This window comes from Ammospiza caudacuta, chromosome Z (assembly GCF_027887145.1).
Source record: "Ammospiza caudacuta isolate bAmmCau1 chromosome Z, bAmmCau1.pri, whole genome shotgun sequence".
In the NCBI taxonomy this organism is placed as follows: Eukaryota; Metazoa; Chordata; class Aves; order Passeriformes; family Passerellidae; genus Ammospiza; species Ammospiza caudacuta.
This window is the reverse complement of record NC_080632.1, coordinates 46,228,064-46,245,636: the sequence shown is the minus strand read 5'-3', so window position 1 is coordinate 46,245,636 and position 17,573 is coordinate 46,228,064.

Below are 17,573 nucleotides of genomic sequence, written 5' to 3'. Positions count from 1 at the left end.
AACACATCTTATTAAATGCTTTTGAATTGCTTTTTGGATAGTGTTACAGATAATATAACTTACTTTATAATAATGTGCCTCAGACCAGCTAAGGGGAGAGTCCTATGACACTTTACAACAGAACAGAAACACAGCATGTGCATTAATAACCAAACTTAAAAAACAACTTGAGTGACTGTTAGCAGCAGCAGATGGAAAACCAGTGTACAGGGTTAAGTGTAGTGGTGATGATGAAACTGCACAACTGATAAGATTAACTGTGAGGATCTAATATGTTTAAATGAAAATTGAAATGATAACTTTTCCTTCATAACAAAATATGTAAATAATGTTGTCTTTCTTGTGAACACAGCAAAATCAAGTTGTCTGCATTTTATTCAAAGGCATTGCATAATTTGTCTTGGGGAAATGTTTGGAAATAGTTAAGCACTTATTTGCATAAAAATCTTCAGTTGTAGCAAAATAATTAATAAGATTTTTTACTGGAAGCAATAAATAAACAACTAAAATAAAACTCTAAAGGAGTAGATTACCTTCTGCTAATCTCTTAATAAAATTATCAGTATTTTGCCTACTCTTTTGAGCATTCATGTAGTTCCTCGCTTGTGTGTGCTCCTTTTGTTGAAATATAAGTAGGATAGAAGCTTATTAATGCCTTTTTTAATAAACATAATGGTTAGACTCTGAAATTGTATTAGGCAAGAAAGCACCAGTTATTTTTGTTTTCCATATAATATTAGGCAAAAAAGTGATTTCTTAGTGCAGGGGTGCTAAGATCCTTCCAGGACCTCACATCACGGCTGATGGTAATCCACGCTCCAGTGAGATGACTCAGCAAAAGTAGATTTTTCCTGCATGCTGAGTCTAGTTTAGACAGCATGCAAAACTTTAGATAATATAACAGTAAACAAAAACCTGAAGACCAAAAAAGTCCTGTGTGTCTCTTTTTCCTAACACAAAACTATCACAAAAAAGTTTGCCCCATCTGGTGAACCCTGTGTAGAGCCCAACAACAAAAAACAAATACCCAAAATCTGAAATCTAATTTCAAATTTCACCTCACTTCCATTTAATAGAAACAAAAATAAAATTGGAAGTCTTTTTTCCATTTTCTTTCATTTTGTCTGTCATTAGAGGGAATAAAGGACATGTTACTGATTCAGAAAAATATTACGTTTTCAAGTTTTTCGGAAGGCACTGGGAACTTTCAGGTGGAGTAAACCACGTTGAACTAATAATTTGCTTATGGATTAGCAAATGCAATGGTTCGTTTTTGTGTTATTATTAATGGAACCTAGTGTGGTTCTTGGCATGGAGATGGCATATCACAAGCAGTGAGTAAATAGCAATTGCTGCTACAGGAACAGGTGTGATGTAGTGCATAGAGCTGCCTGTCCCAACTCCTGCATTTGACTTCTGCCTCTGTTATTAACCTGCTAAGTCATATTAGGAAAGGTAATGAATTTCTTACTTCTCTTGTCGACTTAGATTGCAAAACCTGTTGTCCACATATTGAGGCTCTGTCCTTGTCACTGTGCTTTGTTGTCCTGTGGAGTCCTTTATTTGCTATAGTATTACAATTTTTCCTCTGAGAGTTTCCCATTAGCTCTCAGAAACGCACTGTATTATATGGAATCCTGAAAACACTTGAATATTTCTTCTACAAGAGGAAAACTAGTAATGTTTTCCACAGCATGGGTTAATATTGCATCTGGTCTTGTGCAACTCAGGCTGATGCCAAAAGGGATACTTCAGCCTGTTCTTTCCCTCTCTTGCATCAGCTCCCAGTCCCAAGTTGAGTTCAAGGTAAGCAGCTGATTCAGAAAAAACACCCCTAACTGCCAGTGAAGAAAAACTTAATCAGGAACCTATTAGGAACAAGCTGGCCCAGCTTGTCCTGTGGGTGAGAAATTACTAGATGTAACAAGAGGGACAAAGCTGCAATAAGCAGCTGGAAGTAGATGGGAAGAGTGATGCTGTTTCTTTCAGCAACAGGTAATAAATATACCAGATGAAACATAGCATGGAAGCCTAGGCTTATTAAGAGCTGCATTTTACAACCATATTTTGAACTCAACAGAAAAGTGTCTTATAATGGTTGTGACAGCCTAGCTACAGTTCTGATTATATTAGTTGCTGGTACTAGGTGTATTTTTTTCTAATACAACTTTTTAATTGTTTTTTTTTTTTTTCCTAAAGTAACAGTTATCTTTGTTATCTGCATTACAATTTCAAGCCATATTTCTGATGCCTAAATATAACCTTTCATTTTATTTTAATTTGAACTGAAGTCAATTTAACCCTGCAAATTGGGTGACAGGAGCTGCTCTTGATGTGATAGTTTCTACAGACCTTATATTCATAATTTCCCCTTTAAACTCCATCAAGAAACTTGATTCATCCTTGAAAATTACTTGTGTAATTGGAGTTGACTCTTTGAGGGGCATTTTTCAGTCACTGCCCTTTCTCTGAAAAATGTGCAAAACAGATTAAATTGGTTTCTTTGATCTTGCTTTCTTTGTGAGCCTCATGTACTAAGATCTTGTCTTGAAGGACCTGTCTTCCCCACTCACTGTAAGTTTCCATGAAACAAAAAGAGGGATGAACAGGACTAAGGAAGAGAGACATGAAATATTAATATGATTTTGGAAAATGGAGTGACTAACTTTAAGTGAGGAGCCTTTACACATGCTTGTGAGGACATGGATGTTTCCCGTCAGTTGCATTCATGGGTGAGGTTACTGAGTGAATTCAGCTAAGCAGGAGGAACAACAGTTCAGCAGCAGAAAAAGCAAGTGTGCCTCTGAGAATGCTGCAGCCCAAGAGGGACCCTGGCTCTCAAGCATCTGTGAAACTGACCTAGCCAATGATGTTGCTGAAATTTCACATCTGTTATTTCTTACTGCCCACTTCTTTGGCAACGGCCAGTCTTCATTTTTTCCATTATAGGCAGCTGCTGGAACTAGAAGGAGCTTAAGCTTATTTTTCAGATGTGCTAAATAGACTACATTTTACCTTTATTCCTTCCCCCCCACCCTCTTTCTTCTACCACATACTGCAGCTTACTGACTTCTTTCCAAAGTACAGGATCTGTGAGTTGCATGCTCAACATGTGTCTGGAGATAAGCAGATGTGTTATCTTTGTGCATGCAAATAATTCTTTTAAAAACAGGGCCATCATGATGTCTGGGAAAAGAAATATTCTTGAAGAGAAACTGCCAGTGAAATCTATATAAATTGTGACAGAACTCACCAACAGTTTCATTGAAACCTGCTTTCAACCCTGGATGACTAGACTATATGAAGAAAGTAAGAGCAGAGAGCTCAATGGTGGAGCCAAGTACTTTATTACCAACTAGAAATGAGCTGCTTGAAATAATGAATTCCTTTTGCATTTCTTGAAGCTATCTTTCCATTTTTCTTCAATGTCCCCTGGGGGAATTCTCTTACATCCTTCTGGCCTTTATTGCTTTAACTATTGGAGCTGTTAGATTACTTCCCAAAGCAATTAAATGGAGGAAGGTATTACAGCCTCTAAACAAGCTGGAAAACAACCTGTTGACGGCTGTTCAAATTTGTGCATCTAAAATTTCGTAATTGGAGTGTGAGAATACAATATATTTTTCCCCAATAATTTATGGAGGCAGACGATGGAAAAAGCATTCAATGATAGTTACAAAAGAGCAAAGGTTGCTGGCTGAACTTGTTACGAATGCCAGGGAATCACCAGAATTCCTTCACTGATTTTTAAATCAGCATGAGATACTGGATGTAACTTAATTGAGGGCATATACTAATGTATGTAGTAAGGTATCCCTGACAGTTGAGTGCTGTGGTCTGATCGTGCAGCTGCAGTTCTGCATAGGGGTAGTGCTTCCCTCAGAGCACTAGTCACAGATCCCTGCTAGGTAGTGCAGAAGGACTTGAGACAAGGCCCATATCACAGTGAGAGAACATTACCAACTTTCAGTGCCATGTAATGGATGGGAAGAATGCGTGGGAGGAGGTGAGGCAACATACCTGACCCAAAGGTGGGTCAATCTTATGCTATATACGCCTCCTAAATTACTTCAATATACCCATGAAAAATTTAAAATAAGTGTTTTATTATTTCTAAATATTAAATGTTATAGTTTAAAAGCTTGATAAAATTCTATATTGCTGTAATTAAAAAAAAAAAAAACCTGCTGTACCAAATGTAGGCTGATTATTTTCTTTGGTTTTGTGCTTTTTGTATCTCTTTAAAACTGTTTTTTTCCCTAAAGCAAAATAGTTTTGTCTACTTGTAGAAGGTTGCCATAGTCCTTTACCACATTGTTTTCTAATCCACTTCTTATAGAAATCATACAGGAAGATAAATATTTTCCTAAAGATTCTTTTGGGGGTAAAATTTAATGCAGTAGACAGTGAAAAAAATTTATAATCTCTAAAGATTTATGGATTTTATTAAATGAGGGAGAAATCTTTCCCTGCAGATAATTTTTTTTTCATGTATTGGAAAAGTTGAATCTGAGAAGAACAAAAAGAAATTCTATATTAGGGAGGTTGAAAACATCCATTGAAGCCCAACTAGTTTTCCAGATTGTGCTGAGCATATTTCTCTCATGAAATTGGCTACTATTGCTCATATTTCTTCCTGAAACTGTCAAATCCATTGGACGTATGATAATAAAATACTCTTGCATGGGCATATGTAAAGACATTATATTTAGTGCAATTAAAGCATTTTTTTAAGTCTACCTCCCCGGCATTCTCATGTATAGTTGTTATTAAGTTATTTTTATTTGTTGCTGTATTTTTTTAATGATTGTTTTCCTGGCAACTGGAGTAACTCTACCTCAGAGTTAATACTAGCATACTGAGACTGTCATGTAGAGGGGATGATGCTTTGTCTGCATGTTAAGTAATCTAAGTGAATCAAAAGAAAGTGGACCAGATGCCACGACTCTCACTTGGGAAGCCTTTATCCCATTTATTTTTATTTCTTTTAATCACTAATCTGTGTTATAGTTCCTTCTTATTAAAGGAAATGCATGAACAATAATATCACACTAATCTGTGCTGCATTTCAGCAAGTCATTTCAAAAATTCATCACTTCTGTTTTAGGATGGTGCTCAACTAACAGTAATAAAATAGGAATTAGGATTAGCTGTGCAAAATCATATTTTTTAGCATGTTGTGTGGCAGTCTGAAAGACTGCTATGTTCTTTTTTCCAAATGCGTCTGGAGGCGCAGCTCAAAACATTAAACCTACGGAAAGCCTATCAGAAGTTTTGTGTGTTTAAAGGTATTTCAGTATCCTTAGAAGTAATCTGGTTATGTTGGCACACTTTTAATAATTTTACCTATTAAAGCATCAGATATCTCTACATAACCTGAGCAACCTTCTAATGTTGCCTGAGTTCAATTCAAAATGGCCAAAGTATTATATGTTTGAAGTGTATTGCAATAATCAGAGAAAAGAAATTGTTTCTTGGCTGAAGTTGTGGAATGTAGGAGTTGTCTGTAGCTGTCATGATCTAAGGAAGCACCTATAAAGTGGGAGGGGAAAAGGGTTTTCAGATACATAGATCTTCTACAATACTCTGGAAAATATACTCATGGAAATAGTACACATGAAAAAACGAGAAGTTTCTGCATTCATTTCTTAGTATCAAGTCTCAACTCCTCTGTTAAAAGCATTTCTGTTTTTAAAAGTTTACTTTGTGGAGTTTTTCAAAGGTTGATGAAAATTAGAGAAGCAATGTTGCAGATAATAGCCATGGATATTTCAGAAGTCTGAGAAGAGGAGAGCAAGAGATAGAGAACAGTATATAAAACACTGGACCTTTTGTCATTGTGCTAATTATTTTTGGACCAAAAGCATTGTTCATCTTTGGGACATGAGTATATTAAGATGGAAAAATCCATTGAATCTTTTGTGAATGGCTGATACTCTCCTGCTTTTTAATTTATAAATAGTTTGCAACTCACAGCTTAATTTGTTTAAATTCTTTGATTTGAGGATCAAGAAAAAGATCTAGTCAGACTGAACTCTCTCAGGGCATTAACAGTCTGATATTTCTATGACATAGTCTAGAACAAAGTCTGTTGAGTAAAACTTGTATCATTTGATATAAATTTCTTACAGCAAAATAGATGGTTTTGCCATGGAAAAGTTATTTTTAAAGTGATGGAATGAAGTGGTTTGCTGACATGTAAAGAAGTACATGCTGCAGTAAGGAATATGTTATTTTAATTAAATGAATGGACAAGTCTTTGTGATCTTATTATTCTGATCAGCTCTTGATAAAGATCTAGACAGAGTTTTCCAGTTGCTAAAGCATTTTGCTGACTTGTGCATGATGGCTAACACAATAAGTGTTGACAGCAGCTGTACTGATTAACATACTGGCTTTATAATTTTTATAAAATTAGAGGCATTGCCCCAGATAATTATTACTACCTTTGATTTTTAAATGTTAGCATTGATGTTACTTATTACTGGATAGTATTATATCTGTTAGTTGTAGCTGAACAGAATTACCTTCTTGCTCCTTTTGAAAGGCAAATTGAACTGTGCCCCTTTGTTTCAAGGCAGAGCTCAGCTTTCGGTGCAGAGCAGTTCTTGGGTAGATGAATTGTCCTTTCTAAAGTAGAAGAGGCTAAGGGGAGCTAGAGTTTTGCAGAAGGAGAAAAGAAAATCTTGAGATGCTAAATCACACAGACATTTGGTAAGTTGTATGCCTTACATTAGTGAATCAAGAGCAGATTCCAGTCCTTTCTTTGGTAAGTGGAAAGCTTTCCTATAGCTATATTCAAAGAAAAGCATTCCATACTGCTTAACTTCCACTTCTTTTCAGCCATTGTAGGAATACACTCCAGAGTTTGCAGTGTTGTAGAAACTATAAATTATGTAGCTTCTGTCACTGCAGTATTCTACCACAGTATTTTGTTTACCTATAGCTGCCACCTTTGAAATGCAGAGTTGCTTCATACAGTTCTTTCTTTTTCTAAGGTGACATTTACATTTTATAAAAATAATTAGTATTCAAGCAATGATTTTACGTCTGAGAGACAATTTGTAGTTCTTTATCTAAAGAGAGGGTGCTACTGTACCTTTAGTGAGAGCAACCATTTTGGTTGTGTTAATGTACGACCGAAGTGGGGACAGTGAAGTTTGATCTGTAAGTTATAAGATGGTCCTCCTGAAAGTGAGTGATGGTATTGGGGTTTTTTTCTTATCCCAGGGTTAATAAGAAAACACTAGCTATTTACAAAGTCTGATGTTCTCAGATTCAAAGTCTTACTGCTATCCTACTCACATTTTCAAGATGACTTTTACCGCAGAAAGGGAAAGAAAATAGAGATGCAGAGCAAATGGGAGGCTGATAGATAAGCTCCTATAGCAGCAGTTTGAGTGTTGGTCAATAACAAGTATATACCATGCTTGTTTGGAAAAGGATATTGAGCCAAGACTGTTTTGAATGTCCTTTTATCAAATCTCCTTCTAACTTAGTGTTCTCCAGAACAGTTTGCAATTGTTTCAACTTGCCATTTACCAGTTGATGCTGCCTGATAACAAGCTCATGAAGAATTTCCTGTGAACTTTCTTAAAACCTGAAACTTTATGATGTCAGTATTTTTCACAGGTCTGTATTACAGACTTTGACAAAAATGGAATTGTTAGCACAAACTAGAGAGATTAGTTTTCTCTGAAACAGCAAACAAAGCTGGACACAGTTCATCCAGAAGTCCTGAGTTGTGTCCTTGTTCACTCATACTAGGCAAAGATTTTGAAAGTCTTATCTGTGTTTGATCTAATTAGCTCTTGTGTTGAAGGAGATTTCGAATGATTTCTCTTCCCCATATAGACTATGTCTTTTAGCTGTAGTGCATAAGTGTTTCTTTGTTTGTTTTGCTTTGTTTTACATACTTTTTGGTAGGATGTTGGTTTGGGGACATTTTTTTTTCTCCCAGTGCAGAATGAAAAAAATTTCCAGGAAGGGACAATAACTGTCCAGCAGAAAAAAAATTGCATATTAATGCTAAAAATCACTAAAATACTTTGAAAAGAACTTCTTGCTATGTTGGTTAGAAAACTGGGTCATCTGTATGTTTCATTACTGTGGTTTGATTTATATTGTCTAATTGCACCTAGATTTTTTGGGACTTTAGAAATGTCCATTCCATTAGGAAAAGGGGTAGTTCTTTGTTTAAAGAAAAATTTCTGGCAGGAGGTAAGAAAGTCTGTAAATACACACACCTCTTTTGTATGTGTACATCTTTGCAAAATTTTCACTGAAATATAAGTGCCTGTTTTATCATAATCAGGGGCTGTTGTGGGTTGCTGGCTGAAAACAGTTTGAGTCCTTGAATAAGATGCAGCGTACACTGAAGCTGGATTCCTCTGTACAGTCTATTTTGTTGGCTTTTATTTTAATTTTTTTTAAGAAAGAGTGGCTGCACATTAATTCTTCAATAGGAGTGGGAAAATATTTGATCAATTTGATAAAGGGACTTGGCAGGGATTCATTTTATAACAAAACATGGCTTGAAAGTTTGGAGCAGTGAATCATACCTTGGTTTCTCTTTTTTGTTTAAATAACTTATTTGGGAAACAAGCTAAATGAGTTTGCTTGAGGGCAGTGTAGGAGAGGGTGGACAGAAACATTTTGTCCAAGTCTATGCTGGTATGAATTTTCATTGGATTTTAGTGTGTTGAGTTTGTATTTCATTTATACTGTCAGACTTTATGGATAATGTCTCCTCAGAGGTGATGGGCGTCAATGTCAGGCCAAACCTTTAGCTTCTATTTTGGTGTGCTGATAACATATGAACAGCATGTGGAAGAGGCAATGCAGTGGCTTCACCAGTGCTGCTGAGCATCAAGGACTGTCTCTGGTACATGAAAGTGGTGATGTATGATCTGGGATCTTCTACATCACTTTTATTTCATATGCTGTTTTTGTGCATATTTATGTTAGGCCAGCAAATCTGTTTTGTGGTGTACAGTTCCTCTGCAGAAATCAGAAGTAAAATTGTGAGAAGGGAGAAATTTTTAGATCAACTTATTTCTGTAAACTTCCTGGTTGATTGTATTAATTTTGGAGGAGACATCTGGAAATCCTGGCTCCAAATATGTTAAAACTCAGCAGGCAGCTGTTAGTAAACATACAGAGGAACATCTGCAGCAGCTGCAGCATGACTTTCTGTGCCTCTCCTCAAGACCTAGCTTCAATGACAACTTCTCTTACAATCTATCTATTTAAGACTTTGATGTAGAAGTGAAGAGAAGCAGATGTAAGATGTGATCTCTCTGAATTACTAGTGGGTATTATAAAACAACAGAGATGCAAGTGGCTTACCAGCTGTTTCCAGTTAGCCATGACTTCTTGTGTAACTTGGTGGTGATGCTTTAAGTCAGGGATGGAAGAGTATGGGTTTCTCTTCCACTAATACAATGTAAATATTTGCACAGGAGAAAAACAATTACGCAGAGCATTATTCAGTAAGGTTGCGAGTCCCAAACATGGAATCATAGTGATTATCTTTGTTTAAAAAAAACCGGAAAATTTTGTAAGGCTAGATGATTACATATGCTATCTTCATGATACTTTTCAGGCCATTAATATCTTTATATTCCAGTATTTCATTCACTTGAATGCTTTCTGTTTTCAGCATGCATTCTCCCATCTTCACATGAGGCGTAACATGTTTCCTCAATTTGTCTGGTTTACCTCATTAGTTTGTCATAATTTTCCTTTGTTCTTCTAATGCCAGCCAAAATGGAGACATTTGCTTCTTTTATTTGTAGTTAAATATTATGAATCGCAACAGTGGCAGGGAAGAACAACCAACAGGACAGGCAGGCTGAGTGACAGGGTGAGCTTCTGCAGCTGCTCCAGTCTGACAGCATTCATGCAGCGAGTTTTGCAAAAGGTCAGGTCTGCCAGTAGCAGCAGAGCTTTTGTTTGGAGGATAAGGTAGATGATTACAAAAAGCTGATACCTTTGGGTAAAGACTGAGGAAGTTTGTTGCTGATTTTCTATAAGTTAATGCAGGATTTCTTTGAAAGAGGAGATAGAGCAGTGGTATTTGTTTCTTCCTAGAGATGTGTGGAAAATGGGACAGATGGATATCTGTGATATAGCGTTAAGAGCATGGACTGGCAACACATGGAATTCTTGCTTTGCCTTGCTGCCATTGTGGTTCAGTGGTCCATTTTATGATTATACTGGTAGACCAAGGTCAAACACACCCCTACAGAAGAGTACGATCTTATTTTTTAAGGACCTCTGAACTGGATCTGCATTATTCTGCTTTAATTGTTTGTTAAAATGTTCTCATTCTAGCTATTGAAGAAGGCAGTTTAAACCTTTGATGAGCATGGCAAATCTCTTCCTTTTGTCAGGACCGACTTCTGGCCTTTAAATGCCATTTTCATCAACCCATGAAAGGAAAATTTAAATTAAGCTTTCATTCTTCCTACTTAAATAGAAGCTTCTTACTTAAAACAGAAATCTGACTACAGGCATCAGCTTCTTGTGTAAGGACTTAGCTTTGACTTGCCAAAAGTTTGTCTTAAAAGATATAAAACGTTTTCCCTTGCTCTTAGGATAATAGCAACAACAGTGACAAATGGAGAGCCTATAGATTGCACTTCATGGGGTAGAACTGAGTGACAGGGAGGGAAAGGTAAATACAAGTGTCCTTCCTTTTTTCTTTGCCAAATGTTGTATTAACTTTATAGAAAGAAGCTAGACAGAAATTGAGAAGTCTGAATTTAAATTACAATGAAACACAACGGGAAAATCAACTGAATCCACACCTAGGAAGCTTAATTTTTATTTATTTTTTTGGAAGGACAGCTACCAACAGAATGAACTAATGTTGAGCTTAAAGGTCATTAAAAGGTTATTTTCAATTAGTAAGGTGTCTCGTAGCTGAATACAATTTACTAGAGAAGAAACTTTTTTCAACTGCTGTACATATTTTTCCTATGTGATTTTCCTTTAATTCTATGAGATTAGAGAGTATATTTTCTCTGTAGCTTCTAATGTATGTAATGCAGTACTCTTGGAATTGGATACATTTTGAATATTATTTTCAGACTTGTTTCAAACATTTGTCAGCTCTAGCTGATGGCTGTAGTTGAAGAGTAATGGATTGTTTTCAGCTTTGTGAATGGTGTTATTCAGCAAGTGGATGTTAGAAGCATTGAAATTCAACTTGCAGAGCTCCTCATAGCAAAAAGCAGTTTTTCTCTCAAAAGGGTTGTTTGTGTTTTGGGTTTTTTAAAGTAGCCCACCCCAGTAATCTTTAATCCTGCAAGACTGGGATTAATTGCTGTGGACACAAAACCCAGGCACATTTGTATATTTATTATGTAAGTAAGGAGAATTTAAAAAGAAGCATATTCTTATAGTCTACTATGTGAATAATGTTTGCATTAAAAAATGAAAGTAAAGAAGGATGTTTTACTTTCTTTACTGTCAGAGGCTTCTGTTAAGAAGAATGAGGTGGCTGGCTGAGAAAATATCCCAAATAGATTGTGAAAACTTTGAGTTTCACTTAGGATCTTACTCTTATTGCTAATGCAATAACCTGGGACTTTGGGCATCAAATGGCAGTTTGGCCCACCTCACAGCATTTCCCATATTGGCATGTACTATGCACACTTCTTGCCAGTTAGCTCTACCCCACGCAAGCCCTTTTAATGCTTTCAAGGTTCCTTTGTTAATTCAGTTCTTCAGCCTCTGTTACACTGTGAAAAGCCCTGAAGGGCTGACTTTTGTCATTTGCGTAGGTGACTAAAACAGGATTTTGTTAGAGAGCCTTAATATGTGGCTTAAGTAAGAGAATATTCCATCAATAATTGCTTTTTTCCATTTTGGTATTCTATTTTCAATCTCCATGGCTAAATCAGTGCTAAAAGCTTTTACAAAATCTGCCTGGCAGTATAATTTATGATTAGACCTGAGGGATGAAGGCTGACTCAGCAATGTATTTCACATAAACAAGTGTGCTTAGAGTTATGGGTTGAAAAGGCAATTTCTCTGGCACACAGGCAATGTAGGACATTTTCAAAGCCTAGACAAACAGAGACAATGCAAAAAAAAAAAAAATCAAAGAAGGGAATATTTCATGCTCTGACTTGTAATTTTAATTGTTTTGGGGGTTTTTGTTGTTCTCACATGCCAAGCTAGCAGCAAAAGCTTGCTATTCTTTTACCTACATTTTGAAGATTGTGTGTCTAAATCCAAGTTCCTGAAAAGAAATGCTTGCTTTTGGAGTGTCTGAACTCTTTTAGGAACATAATGTACTTTCTTCTTCAGCATGGTGTAATAAGTGGGTTAAACCCAAATACATATCAGATACTTCTCTGACAGGTTTGAAATCTAAAAAATGGCTGAATGTGCTCCTCCCTGTAAAGTATTCTGGGGAGTGGGTTGAACTGATTAAATACAACTTCTTCAAGATTGACTGTAAACTCTTACGCAAGTTTCAAATCTATATTCAGTATTATTAGATTTGGTTTTTAACCTATTTTGTCAGTAACGAGTACCTTAATTTTCCCTGTTAAGAATAGGACTGCTTGTTTGTCTGATTGACCTGGACATTTCGTAAGAAAAGCATGGACCAAAAGGAACCTTCTGCTAAACTTATATGTCCTTCCCTCTCTGACCTCCAACTTGTTTGTTGAACTATGTTGCTGGGGAGTTTTTCCCTTAGAATTTCAATTTTTGAATCAGCCTTTGGGACATACAGTTTAGAATATGGTATGACATCCTGACTACCCAGGAAATATTTTCACAATAGCAAAATCTTGTCTTGACAAAATGCAACTGCTAATGAGTAATTACTGCTGAAAATAAATGGCAGTTGAACTGAATAGATCATTACTGTGTGAAAGTGGAATCATGTGACAAACACATCTGAAATCTCTGTTTTGTCCAAATAGGCAGTGAAGTATCTACATTGAAATCTTTAACTGAAGTAGTTTTTTCTCTTCCTGTTACTTCTTCATCTAACACTTTCAAGGGACTTCATTTATTTCTCAGCTCACATTAGCACAATGGAATTTTAGGTTGAAAATAACTGAGGAATTTAATTCGGATATTTCATAAATAAATTGAATTTTGTCTCAAATAGATTTTTATTGTGTGTTTCACAACTGTGTTTATTTATAAACTTACAGAGTCTGCAGTTTAATCAAGCCTAATCTTTCCCCAGCACCCGCAGGAACTCCCAGTGATACAAACATTTGGGAATTCTAATTGCATATACAGTGCTACCTAAATCCTTTCATCTCTCTCAGAGAAATTCTTTCCTGTCTGTTATTTAGAAACCAAATTACTGAAGTTAGTATTCACTCTTCCTGAAGGGAAAAAGGAAAATGTGATTTTTTTTTTTTTAAGTACAAATTTATTAATGTACTTATTATTTGGTGGAAGCTGAGTCTTGTTGGTTTCTTTACTGTGTGTACTTAAAGACATCTTACAGATGTACTTTATTTTTCTATGTGATACACACTTGAAACAGTTTTTAAACTAAATATTTATTGCAGTTGGAATGTTTAAATATAAATGTTAACACTGATTATTTAAAACTCTGAGAGGACATATTTTGTGTTCAGGATTAGTATACCCAACTTACATGAGTGAGTGTAAAGGTGTTTTCAATTAAGCATGTAATATTAAAAGCACTGAGCACTTGACAGTCTAGAAAGAGATGGAGTTTCTCAAAAAATATATTCCACCTTCCAGGAGCCCAGAGAAGCCTCCACCAGAGGCCTCCTGTCACTAATCCTATGTTGGGAAGGCATATCTAATGTTCTGATTTCAAAAGCATCCTGCAATAAAATCAGTATATTGAAGGTAAGAACAAAGGCTGGAAAAAAGTAGATTGCTGGTACTAGATAAGCAAACCAACTGGAAGTTTGTTCTTTGAGAGCTTACTTGGCCAGTGTGTGTATATTTAGTGTTTTCTAACGTGCATGTGTAGTTGTAGTTCTGTTAAGCTCCCACGAGGAAATGAGCTCTGAGACAGAACTTGGAGGATAGTCATGGTAGATGATGTCAGGAAGAGAGCTCAGGCCAAAAAAGCCCTGAATGCAGCACAAGAATGTGATGCAATAATCTTTGATTCTTGCTGCAGACTGCTCAGTGTGTGGTGGGGTTTTTGTTGCTTTTCCCGTTTTTTCCCAAGTGCACAAGTCTAACCTGTCAGCTGCTGTGATGAGTGATGCTGGTCTGTAGCTGGAGAGTGGTGTGGCAAGCTGTTCCCGATTTCAGGACATTTCATGCTGCAGATCTGTGATGCACACCCAGCTCTGTCCAGAGGACTGTGGGGAAGGGAGAGGCCACAGCCAGATTTGTCTGTCTGTGCAATAAGGATTGATCTGCAGGGAATAATTTGGAAAGCTAAGGCGTCCACGTCTTTCTGCATGCTCAGGATAATCAGCAGCTTCATGATTACAATTAGCATCCTCGCTCCTAACTCATGGTGTGAAGAGAGCTGTTCTTCCCAGGTCTCTCTGAAACTTTGGGGAGTCTTGCCTGGCACTCTCTAACATGTATGTGGGGGACCACAGGCTTCTTGTGTGACCCACGCTGGTCACAGCAGCCCACCTGCTCAGTGTCAGAGCCAAAGGCTGGGCTGTTCAGCGCAGGGGCAGAAGTGCTGCTCCCAGGCCACTTGCTGCTGTAATTTTCAAACCAAGTGTTGCATCTGGGAGCTGGATCACCCCATCCCTTTTTTGAGGTGGGTTTAAGGGCTTATTTATTTATTTTAACCAGGAGGGTTGCCAGGATTTGGTGTTGTGGTGGGTCAAAGAGCTGTTATGTATGAAGAATAGAAAGGGACCTCTTCAGAGCTTGTCTGGAGTGTATTGTTTGAGTATGGGTACAATTGTAATGTGGGTAAAGGAGGAAGAACTTTTAATGAAGACAGAAGAACTATTTTTCTAGTTTTAATCTGGAAGTGGGTGGGCTGCCCCTGGATAAAATTGGACCAATGTGACTGAACTACAGAAAAATAAGAGTGACTGCATAAAACTATATTGTTTTCTAACCACGTAGATATGAGCTAAACAATAAAGATGAGTTCTCTGTGGGTAATATACTGCACACCAACCAGTGAGTCACTGAAGCATTGCTAGAGTGAAATAATTCCAGCATGTGACTTGACTTGTGACTCTGAATGAAGAAATACCAGTCATTTTGACGTTTTCTGGAAGAACTTTTTTTTTTTTTCTAGGGGCCCCAGTCAATGGGGAGATTTAAGCAATTGTTATGTCCCACTGTAACTTTTGTAATAACGTCCTCCAACTTGTCATGGTGAAGGCCTTTATCTGACAAGAAGGGGGAGGCCTTGGTTTTCTCCCCTGTGCTCCATGGGGTCTGGTTCTGCCCAATGGGGTGCATTTCATCTTCACTGGGAGCCAGTGCAACTCGCACACTGAGAAAATGCCTCTGTACTTCCTTCCTGGTTTTCTTCCCTACCCTTCTCTTCTTGATTAACTTTTTACTGGCTTGTCAGATTCAGTCACCTCATGGAGGGATCCAGTGGTTACCAGAATGGTAAAAGGAATTAAGAAAGTCTGTCAGGGAATGGAAGGAAAAGGATCGTGTTTGGTCTCCAAGGAGGAGACCAAGGCTGGCTCTGCTGTAGCATCTAATTCCACTCTTCACAGTGCGTGTGTGGACATTGTAAAGTCATGATTCAGATGTTAAACAAGGGACCTTTGAGAATGCTGTCATGCAGAGTTTTAAAATGTAAGGAAATGCCAGAATTGTGGATGCTAAATAAATTCTGTACACTTCTAGGTGCTTTTCATCTGTTACTGTTACCACTGATTTGCTATCCCTGAGTAAGTTGGTTGGGCTGCCTCCTGGAGAGACCTTAACTGTTTCTTCACTAGTGAGCTCTGTCTCACTGATCCAGATTCTCCATCCTCTTCCAGCTCACTTCATTACTTCACCCCACCCAGTCTCCAGGTATGATGTGGCTATTGTTGGTTTTTTTGTGTGTGCTTGGTGGTTGTTTTCTTGGGTTTAGTTTTTGAAGTTCTTTCACTGTTTCCTTCTTAAACAACCCCCCAGCATGGCCCTTTGCATAGCTCAGTCACTGGCAGGAGAAGGAAAAGCATGCTCTGAATTGAGCTTTGATTTCAGCTCTGATCCAACATGGTCCACGGCTGATTGAAATCACGTGTTGTCCCCCAGGGTGGGTGACTGCTCTGCTGGTCTCAGCAGGACTCCAGCTTGACAGAAAGGTATACAGAGTAAGAATGCAGACTATGGAGGTTTGAGTCACTGGGCAAGCCTACAAAAGGTCTCTAGCTGCCAAATCAGGGTAGATATGCACCCCTCAGTGTGATGAACCATCTGATGGAGTAGTTTATGTACACTTACAAAGCTTTCTTTCTTGAAGAAAAACTCACCAAATGCTTTTAATACTGCAAAACACATCGTCATTTTCTAGAACATCTAAATTGTTTGGCTGAAACTTGTGCAAAAAAATTCAGCCTCAGGCAAGCATCTGGTGTGGAAAGTTTCAGCCCAAACTGCTATTTTGGCAAAGTTGTAAGCAATGAAAATACATTTTAAGAGTGGAAAGTGTTGAATAATCTTTGTACTAAGGCAGAACTTATATTTTGGTGGATAAAGGGAACCTGTGATGAAGTCTGAGCCTGAACTGCAATAACTTTCGTTCCACTTTCCTGTAAAGGGATGCCCTTACCCAACTTGAAATTTGCCATCAAACAGCTGTGTCAATTGAACATTTTTCTAGCACTTACATAGTTACTTTATGCAGCCTTAGCTGTTACCACAGGGAATATGGAGAGGCTCTGGGCTAACATAACTATAACTTGAGGAAAAAATGACCTTAGATTGCGATATCATACAAAAGCATTCTTGCAGGTTCCTGCAGCACACTGTAAATGTCGACAGGAAGACAAGCAGAAGATTCTGTTATAGGATCTAGTTTTATAATTATTTCTGGACCATTTTGAGCATATGCATCACCTGGGCTGGAAATTACTGCAAACTCCCTTGGGTGTCTTGCATCTGCATCCCAGAGGAGGTGTTCAAGAAACACTGCAACTGCCCTGCACATCCTGTTTTGATTTGGTTGATTTATTGTCCTGTAATTTATAGAGTGGCCATGTGAAGGGCATGAACCTCAAGTTTGACTGATTGCACTGTATAAGAAAGCTCTTTTCAGTTCACCCTGAAATTCTTACCACACTTCTGTCCAGCCATTCAGGCTTACCCCAGCCACAGCTGCTTTCATAGCTCCTGCTGAAACTTGAAACTGGAAGAAAGGTAGAGAAAATCTTTATACGTTTTTTTTTTAATGGTAACCCTACACAAATTTTTTTCTGTTCCATTGTGTTTCTTATGCTCTATTCAGTGCTGCAATTGTTTTTACAACTACCCATATAGGATTCTGGTTTGTGTTTAAGGTCAAAATTGTTTGTTGGACAAAACGATAATCTGTGGTGGGTTTATGGGCTGATTGTGAACCATAACTCTGTTTCTAGGGTTCTAGCAATATCACTTCAGTTACTATCATATCTACTCTT